Source organism: Sphaeramia orbicularis, chromosome 4 (assembly GCF_902148855.1).
Source record: "Sphaeramia orbicularis chromosome 4, fSphaOr1.1, whole genome shotgun sequence".
NCBI classification, from domain to species: domain Eukaryota; kingdom Metazoa; phylum Chordata; class Actinopteri; order Kurtiformes; family Apogonidae; genus Sphaeramia; species Sphaeramia orbicularis.
Window position 1 is genome coordinate 26,304,862 of NC_043960.1, and position 10,580 is coordinate 26,315,441.

Consider the following 10,580-nt stretch of genomic DNA (forward strand, 5'->3'; position numbering starts at 1 on the left):
GCTACAGACATTTGAATTTTTACCCATTATGAGTAAATAGGGGAAAAAAGGATTTAAAAAGTTAATAAAAAATTTGAACTTTGACCTACTTTTACCAAAATGTAATTGGATCTATTTTGGGTCACTGGCAGTCTATAAACCCAATTTGGTATGAATTCAACCAACAATTTTGCTGCTATGGACATTTCAATTTTTGCCCATTGTAAGTAAATGAGGGAAAAAAAATGTTTTTTTTACAATTCATTAAAAAAATTGGAACTTTGACCTACTGTTCCCAAAATGCAATGAGATCTATCCTGGGTCACTGGCAGTCAATAAACCTAATTTGGTATGAATTCAACCAATAGTTTTGCTGCTAGAGGGTTAACAATTGAACAAACATACAAACAAACAAACCAAAAACAATACCCCTAGCCTCCTCTTCAGGGGGCGGGGCAATAATCAGTTTGTCAGTGAATAAATACACTTCGTTTAATGACAAACAGTGAAAGTTCATGTGATCTATAGGGAGATAAAAATAGCTAATTGCGTGAACACTTATTCTAAGGTACTGTATCATGGACTTTGTGAATATGAAAGAATAACATGATCAGTGTTATTTTATTCTATTTCCGCATTTCCATCATTCTGCCACTCTGTAAATCTCACACATTAAACCTCTGAAATGTAAGACATGATGTACAGTTTTCAAGAAAGAATGTCAATTACTGTCAGCAAACGTTAACAGATAAGTGAGTGTCTCGGCTCAGAAGACACAACGAACATTCAGCAGCTTCAGCGACACACAAACACATGTAGTTCAGGCAGGTACCTTCTGTACGACGCTTCCCTCAAGGGCATAGATACACAGCTCACACCAGTCTTTGTAGTCATCTCAAAAACTGAATTCTGTTTGTGTGTGTCAGCGGTAGCTCCTGTCGTGGCTTAAGGACATGGAAAGACATAGCACCGGAGCACGACCAGCTCAAGGGAGCATGAGAAACATCCAAAATTCTATTGTGTGCGAGATGATATTTGTCTGCATTGATTGTAGTTGCTCTGCAGACCCCTACTGTCAGCAACACTGAAACATTGAAGAGCTGCAGGGTGGAAACTGAATTTACTGTCACACCTTGACATCACATCATAAGCAGAGTTTCAGATGCATTCGGAGAGCAGTGACCGGTCATACTGATACCTCAGTACTAAACCAGTACAGATACAGTGTGTGTGGAAGGAGGGGACAATACACTACTTGTACCTGTTGTTTTACTTAATCAGTTAAAAACACAATTCACATGGATTTTTCAGGATTAAATAGAGGCAGAGAAGCCTATGTGAATGTATATGTGCATGTATGTAACAGTGTTTATATGAATTTGTACATGTATATGTCAGGGTAGAGACTGCGATCTGGTAGGATCGGCGATTCTAGAGACTCCGATCGTAGTCTCTACCAGTAGAAACTCCGATCAGAGTCTCTACTGGTAGAAACTCCGATCCTGCCAGTAGAAGGGTTAGGGTTAGGATCAGAGTTTCTACCAGTAGAGACTCTGATCGGAGTTTCTACTGGTAGAGACTATGACCAGAGTCTCTACTGGTAGAATCGCCGATCCTACCAGATCGCAGTCTCTACCCTTACATACATGTCAGTGTATGAGCATGGGTATGTATATGTGCGTATATGCATATATGTGTATGTATGTATGTATATGTAAGGGTAGAGACTGCGATCTGGTAGGATCGGCGATTCTACCAGTAGAGACTCCGATCGTAGTCTCTACCAGTAGAAACTCCGATCAGAGTCTCTACCAGTAGAAACTCCGATCAGAGTCTCTACCAGTAGAAACTCTGATCCTGCCAGTAGAAGGGTTAGGGTTAGGGGTTAGGGTTAGGGTTCGGATTGGAGTTTCTACCTGTTACGCCCCGGCCTAGGGGTTCACCAGGGCGAACATAATAGGCTCAACTTTTGTCCCCTCCCAGCTCCCAAGCACACACGTCAGTCAAAAACTAAAATTCACAGTATTTATTGTCAGAATTTTGTTCAACTAAGGAAGGGTTAGGGGAGGGAGCGGCTAAAACAACAAACAAAATATCTTCTTTTACAATTCAAACTAACTTACCTAACCAAAATAAATGCAAGAAATAAAATACAGAAAACTTACCTAACTACCTAACAAAAACAGGAGAAAAGGTGAAAACAAAAGAGCCGACCTCCCCTACCAGAAAAAGGTTCAATTTTACAAAAACTACAACTACAAACAATCGGATTTTTCCAGGAGCACGAAGACTGACGGTCACACACACGAACACAGGGTTGGGAGCTGACAGGAGGCAAGAGCGAGCCAGGACAGAAGTTCCAGGGCCATTTTTAAAGGGCTGGGCAATCATGCTCCACCAATCAGCAACCTGCAATAGACAGACACAAAAGGGCACAGCACACCTACAGGACGGGGGAGAACACACACACTAAACAGAAAACACATACATATACATATAAATAGATAAATTATGACCCAGGGTCATAACATACCAGTAGAGACTACGATTGGAGTCTCTACTGGTAGAATCGCCGATCCTACCAGATCGCAGTCTCTACCCTGACATATATGTAGGTGTACAGGGGTTGGACAAAATAATGGAAACACCTTCACCTCAAGATGATAATGCCCCAATCCATACAGCTAGAATTGTTAAAGAATGGCATGAGCAACATTCTAATGAAGTTGAGCATCTCGTATGGCCGGCACAGTCCCCAGACCTCAACATTATTGAGCATTTATGGTCAGTTTTAGAGATTCAAGTAAGACGTCGATTTCCACCGCCATCGTCTCTAAAAGAGTTGGAGGGTATTCTAACTGAAGAATGGCTTAAAATTCCTTTGGAAACAATTCACAAGTTGTATGAATCAATACCTCGGAGAATTGAGGCTGTAATTGCCGCAAAAGGCGGACCTACACCATATTAAATTATATTTTGTTGATTTTTTAAGGTGTTTCCATTATTTTGTCCAACCCCTGTATGTGTATATGATATATGTGGATGTGTATATGTATATGTATGTGTGTATATATGTATGTGTGTGTGTATAGATGGATAGATGTGTACGTATATTGGTGTATATGTATATATGTACATATTGTTGGTTTAGACAAAGGTGTGAGAGCTAATAAGCTATGCCTCCTCTCACTCCATTTCGAATATAACCTTTTTTTCTTTCTTTTCTTTTACGTGTATCATTATTTTATGCTTTCTTGAATTTTCATTTCCATATTATGTTGTACAAAGAAGTCAAATAGTGGTAATCAGGACGCTTGTATCATATCCATATTCGAAATAAATTAATAAAAAATAAATAAATAAAATACAGGATGCCATTTGTTGGGGGGTGGGAGGGATCAACCCCCCCACCCCCCCTGGTTTTTATATCCCTACTTCTGCTCAATGAATTTCATCCTCAGGGGGGACAACCAACCAATATAAATAACAGGCAGGTTGTGACAGTTTTCTTACACCTGTATATCCTACATTACTGGCACTAACGTTCACCTGAACCGGACTGTCGGCAGTGTCACAATTTGCCAACGTCCCCATGTACTGGGGCACCGTAAAGGGGGGGTAATCGTGACAAATTCATGGGCCCAGAATTTGTGTGTCCAGTGGATACAGGTTAGAAGTTGTGAAAATTTCGTGTAAGATCCGCTGTATGACAGAGGTACAGAACCCAGGAGTTGGACGTTCAGTGTGTAAAGTTTCAGTTTCGTTTCAAGCCAGCGTTAGTTACATTAGTTATGGACCACACCACCACCTATATAGTGCCCCCCCCCCCACCCCCCTTGGTTTTTTTGACAAATCGCACCCTGATTAAATATATTATGTTCCGCAAAATGGTTCACTCTCCATTTTTTATATTGTGGTGAACTAAATAATAAATAATAACAATAGATTACATTACTGTAGTGCTTTTCAAGGCACCCAACACACTTTACATTATTGATCTATTACTGATTTAGGCGCACTCGCAATTCACCCCTTTACCCCTACCCCTACATTTTGTGCATTCACGTGAAGGGGTTTCCCGATTCTTGATGAGTCGGAGGGGAAGGGCTAAGGGGGAGGGCTACACCACAAATGGAGGGGTATAAGAAATCTCCCATAATTCTATTTGAATCATCGGCAAGATGGAGGTAAACATAGCAGACAAGTGCAGCAGTGTCATGAAAGAAACACAGAAACGTATGCATTTTCTTCGTCAACAACTGAACCATTTCATCGACTGTTTAGTGCTGTTTCAGTGTGTGAATTCTTTCAGAGGGGAATGTTTCAACCCCTACCCCTTGCAATTCCATTTTAAGGGGTAGTGCCAAGTACAAGGGCCAAAGGGTAAGGGGGAGGGCCAAGGGATGAATTGGGATTGGGGGTTACTCTCACATTCACACTCTGGTGGTGATAAACTATGTCTGTAGCCACAGCTGCCCTGGGGCAGGCTGATGGAAGCGTGGCTGCCAATTCATGGCCTCCCCAACCACCACTGAATATCATACGCATTCATACACCAGTGTGAGTGACACTGGAGGCAAAATCGGTGTCTTGCCCAAGGACACAACGTCACATGACTAGGACAGAGTGAGATTCGAACCACCAACCCATGGCTGTGGCTGCCCTAAAGCACTTGGCTAGTTAGCAGGTTCAGACTTTTCTAAATGGCACATTGCAGAAGGATTAGACAGATACGCTGATGACGTACAAGTTTATGTAATCTTGTGTCCTAATGAAACAGGACCTTCTGATCTTTTTTGTCCTATATACATATATATATATATATATATATATATATATATATATATATATATATATATATATATATATATATATATATATATATATATATATATATATAAGTTGTATTATATACCAAAGGGGTTCTATGTAGTATCAGGGTGCTTGCTCTTAATCCTCATAAAAATTCCAGACTTTTTCAAAAGTGCTATTTTTTCGCCCCCAAGACCTTGACTTTTTGTACTTGTATGCTTGCGTGCCTACTTTTTTGGTTGAGATTGTACCTGTTGTGTGTAGTAGAAAAGTTGATTTTAATGAATGAATGAATGAATGAATGCATCATTTGTAGTAAATAATGCTTCAATGACAGAAACGTTTTCAAAACATGAAAATCACAGTGCATGGATATCTCACACTAGAATCATTCCAGTACTGACCGGTTAGTGAAATCATATCCAGTTATTGATATGCTTTCCTCATGTATTTCTCATCTTACAAGATTATGTGCCTTTTAGCATATTCTAAAATTCCACAATGAGATAAACTTTTTTCCATACTTTATTAAAAACCTCTTTAGTCCGATCAGCCTGGCAGAAAAAATTATATTAAAAAATATATATATTGATATTCATCTACTATAAAAATATAATAAATCAGGACAATGGATGTTTTTTTTCAACTTTTGCTCAAAGTTTAGACCCTAATATTAATAAAAGTACATCAAAAGTGTATTTTAGTGCAAACTTTAATGTTCAAACATGATTTTTAATCTTTGTGGGGTGAAATATCTGCTATTAAAAATCCCCGACATGAACAATTAATTTATGCATATCATCGTCAATCCAGCTGGAAAAAAACAGGCGAGGATAAAAACATTTAATTTCTCTTTTAGTTTGTTACAGTTTACTCAGGCATAGTATAGATACAATATTTTAGACAACGGGAATAGATTCTGTGAGGTCTCTAAATGTCCATAGACACCAAGAACGTCCATATGAACCTTATTATTGTGAAGTAATTCTTCATTTACTATGGGTATGTCTTTTTAGGCGTTTTTCCCCTGAAAATATGGTCAGGGTTAAACAAGTTAAGACTTTCACGCAAAATTCCAGACTTTTCAAGGTCTGGAAAACAGCATATCAAAATTCCATACTTTTTAAGACTTTCAAGACCTGCGCAAGCACCCTATACACCCATATGGGTGCTTCTATGAAACTGGGTTCATTTTGGTATCTGGCACTTTACCAGCTTTTTAGACCCAATAATGAAAGAGAAATTTAGACATATTTCCTCCCAGGATGTACCTAATAATGACCACAGATAAATGCAAAAAAATTTTTACTCTTGCTCTGAGCCATCCCAAAATTAATGAATTTTTAATAAAATATTGGGGCCAAAAAAAGGGCCAAAATTGGGACAAGAAAAGCTACCTGGGTGTCAGTGCATTTGATCTGGAAAACATGGCTTGAAATGGTCTTATATATCGCTATAAATAAAGACACTGTGTTAAATTTGATGATCCTAGTGGTTTTTCTAATCCAGACATGTGGGTTTTTCATGAATCTCAGTCTCATTCCAGGTTTTGTGTGTAACCCATCGTGTCCACTGGTGTTACATGCAGAACCTGCCCATTTAAACACAAAGAAAATTGTGAGTGATTTTGCAACAGTGGTCATTTTTGTGAAACATTCAGCCTTGAATAATTAGTTCGATTCCAAAAATATACCTGTGAGAGAATAAAAAGATATTCGAAAAAATAGTAGCATGTCATTTTCGTGTTACATGCAGATTTTTGTATAAAATTAATATAAAAATGTGTGTTATCTGAAAAATAGTTTCTCTTTTATATCAGCAAATATTTATTTTTAAAATCAACCCAAAGTGCTTCCAAACTTGTTTCATAACATCAGTCTACATCTGGTTTGAATTTCAGCCCCATGTCCTGTTTTCAGGGACCAGTTTCATAGAAGCAACCATATTCTAAACTCTCAACAGCAGAAGGAATTCAAGCCCCAGAACACACACGTACAGCTACCAAACCACTCAACACTATGTGTCCTTAAGTGAACCTCTCTCTCTGTGAGTGGCACTGACAAACTGATGTCTGGTTTTATTATAAGCAGGCTTGACCACCACAGTGCTCCTCCTGTTAGGACTGTCCAAATATGTCACAAGTCAATTCTATCTATTCAAGAGCTTAAACGGACCAGCAGGAGACTAACAATACACCTGCTTTAAACACCCTGTAATGGCTGTCTGTCAGTTTCCACAGTGATGTTGAAATGATTCAGTTTCTATTTAAGGCGCTCCATGCTTTCCATCCACATACATGGATCACATACAGTACATGACCCAGCAGGCCCCTCACATCCTCCAGTACAAACCTTTTAGTTGTTCCAAAATGCAGGACAAAAACCCTCAGCGAAGCAGTGAAGCAGCTTTTAACTTGTACAGTGTGAAGAGTCTGCCAGAAGTGAACACAGCTGGAAGTGTTGAAGTCTTGAAGATTTACCTCCCCAGCCTGGCATTTGATTTATTACAGATATTACTGACCTCATTTGATTTACTGATTTCACTATATCCTCCTGAGAACTGGGAAAGTGAAAGTTTTGGCTTTTTTACTTTAAATAATTGTCTTGATTGGAAACAGCTTAATGCCACAGTTTTTTGTTTATTTATATTAAAAAAATAATAATAATAAAAAAATCTGGATGTAGATGAATTGAATCGGGTTCTGCTTTGAGATGCTTTTAAGGAACATTGTTATTTTATGTGTGTGTGTTTGTATATATATATATATATATATATATATATATATATATATATATATATATATATATATATATATATATATATATATATATAAATAAATAAGACACTTGGTTTTATGTTCAGTTAATGATATCTTTACTGAAAAAGTCACTTTTTCTTCAGTTTTCTGTTTCTGATATAATAACATCTGAAAAGGACTTTAATTCATGAAAAAATGTAAGGCTATGTATCACTCGATTTGTATTTGATGATTTGTAATGTGGATTACATTTTTATAGTTTTTACTTTAGTTTATTATTTCAGTTATATTGTATTTTTTAATTCTTTTTTTTTGTGTATTGTTCATTTCGGGGGAGGTATTCATATAAGCCTTCTTTTTGGCTTCTAACCTCTCCTGCACAATTTTATTACTTGTTTGAATGTTGTTGTTTTTTCTATTGCTGTTTTATTTTGTGCAAATAAATTAACAATTAACAAATAACCCTCAACTTCAATCTGAGTTTTTATGACTATCTATACCACAGGTGTCAAACATGTGACCCGTGGGCCAAATTCGGCACGCTAAAGGGTCCAATCTGGCCCGTAGGATGAATTTTTGAAATGCAAAAATGACACTGAAGATAATAACAATCAATGGTGTAAAAAATCATTTTAATTCAGGTTCCACATACAAACCAATTAGATCTCAGTTGGGTCAAACCAGTAAAGTAGTACCAGAATATTCTATAAATAATGACAACAGCAGATTTTATCTTTGCTTTAGTGTAAAAAAAGTAAAATCACAAGAACATGTGTGCATTGACAAATTATCGTTTGTACAAAAAAATGTGAAAAACCTGAACAAATATGAACAACCTGAAAAGTATTAAGAGAATGTTCCTTTTGCTTTGTTTGTTTGTGAAGCCTCTTTGAGTGTCCAAAAAAGCGCTATATAAGTGTGATGTATTATTATTATTATTATTATTATTATTAATAAAAATAAATGCAATTTTACCAATATTCAGCCAGTTACTAAATGTTTTGTGTATTTGTAATAATAATGTAAGTTGTTATGCACATGTATAAATGATAAACTGAGGCAGAATATTGTTAAAATTGCACCTTTTTTTGCACGTTTTTCTTAAGACATTTCAAGTTGTTCATTTTATTCAGATTTTACGGAAATGTTGTAGATGTAAAAATTATCATAATGTAATTTTACTTTTTTCATTGTTATTATTTTACTGGTCTGGCCCACTTGAGATCATATTATTATTATATATTGAACTAAAATGAGTTTGACACCCCTTATCTATAGTATATTAAAAACAGGAAAATTCATGATTTCCACTGAAAAAACACAAAATACAGAGGATAATATTATAATGAATGGAGATAAATCACCTAAGAAAGGTTAAATCTAGAGAAAAATTCATTTCGGAACTGACGCAAAAGTAGCACTGGGTCTTTATGGGTTAAACAGCCAATCTGTCCATCTAATAATAATAATTACAAAAAAACAAACAAACAAAAAAAAATTTTCCTAGCAAGAGTGAGCAGACAAACTAAAAAAGCAGAGAATGAAGCCATGTCATTTATTCTTTTCTGGGTAGTTTGGTAAAACCACCCAGTTTGAGAATCTGAAAAGGTTATGGGTGACAAGTGTCTACACATGCAGTCATTGTAGGAAAATGAAAACAGTCATCTGAAAAAATAAACTGTATCTGAAAATGCTGCACCTTGAATCCCACATATAAGTGAAAGATTACAGTGTTAAAAACAGTTTAAGTGTTTACCTTTTAGAACGGCTTTGTACTGTTTCAGTCCTAGCTGCACTGAATTAAATCTTTTTTATGCAACCTATTTGGTTTTCACCTTGGACAGGCGTCTTTACCACTGCAGTTCGGACCAAGGGGCAAGGACTGCAGCTCAAACTGAAGAGGCTGCAGAAGTACCTTAACACACGATTTTTCTAAGAGAGATTCACTTGTGGAAACTTTCCATCTCAGAATCAGGCCATTATTTTTCAGTGTAAGAGCAGGGGTCAAGCAAAAAACAAAAAAAAAAAAATCAGTTTGTTCAGATAAACTCCAAATCCAAACTCTTAGGTAGATGTCACCACATGCATTTACTTTGCTTTTCCAGGTAGATTCCAGGTTTCTGTTATTAACCCATAAGGACCCAAAGTTACTTTTGTGGCAATTCTCAAATGATTTTTTTCTCTATATTTAACCTTCCTGAAGTGATTTAGCACCATTTATGGTAATATTATCTTCTGTATTTTCTGTTTTATCAGTGCAAATCAGGAATTTTCCTCCATTTAAATGACTGATCAGGTAGATGTTCATAAAAGCTCAGAATAACCCAAACCCTAACCCAAATCTATCATAAACTGAACATAAACCAAGTGTCTTCATCCACTATTTATGGAAATTAACCCATAAAAACCCAGTGCTACTTTTGTGATAGTTCCCAAATTATGATTTTTTTTTCTATATTCAACATTTCTTAAGTGATTAGTCAACATTTATTTTGAAATAATCCTCTGTATTTTGCATTTTTCCAGTGAAAATCATGTATTTTCTGAAATGTAATTTACTGATCATGTAGACGTTCATAAAAGCTCCAATTAAAGTTAAGGGTTATTATACGAAAAACCAGAGAAAACTGAAGAAAAAGTGACTTTTTCAGTAAAATATATCATTAACTTCACATAAAATAAGTTTCTACGACCACTGTCATTGACCCAACTCCATGGGTTTTACTGGTGAATCAATGCTGCAGAAGATGACGGTGTTTCCATGTTCACTACAAAGCCTCTGAACGTCCAAATGGGTCATTTCTGATGACCATGAAAAGATGACAAACTGGATTTTACACCAATTATTTACATGGATTGATAGGATTAGTGGATCAACAGGTATTAAACAGTTTAGATCAGTAGATTCTTTTGGTTGACAGTGGATGTTTGGGTCTTTATGGGTTAAGGCATAGTGCTAATGACTGCTTTACAACTTTTTTTTTCTTTTGGAACCTTCTTTCAGATATGCAGTAGGAGCCCCTAGATTTTC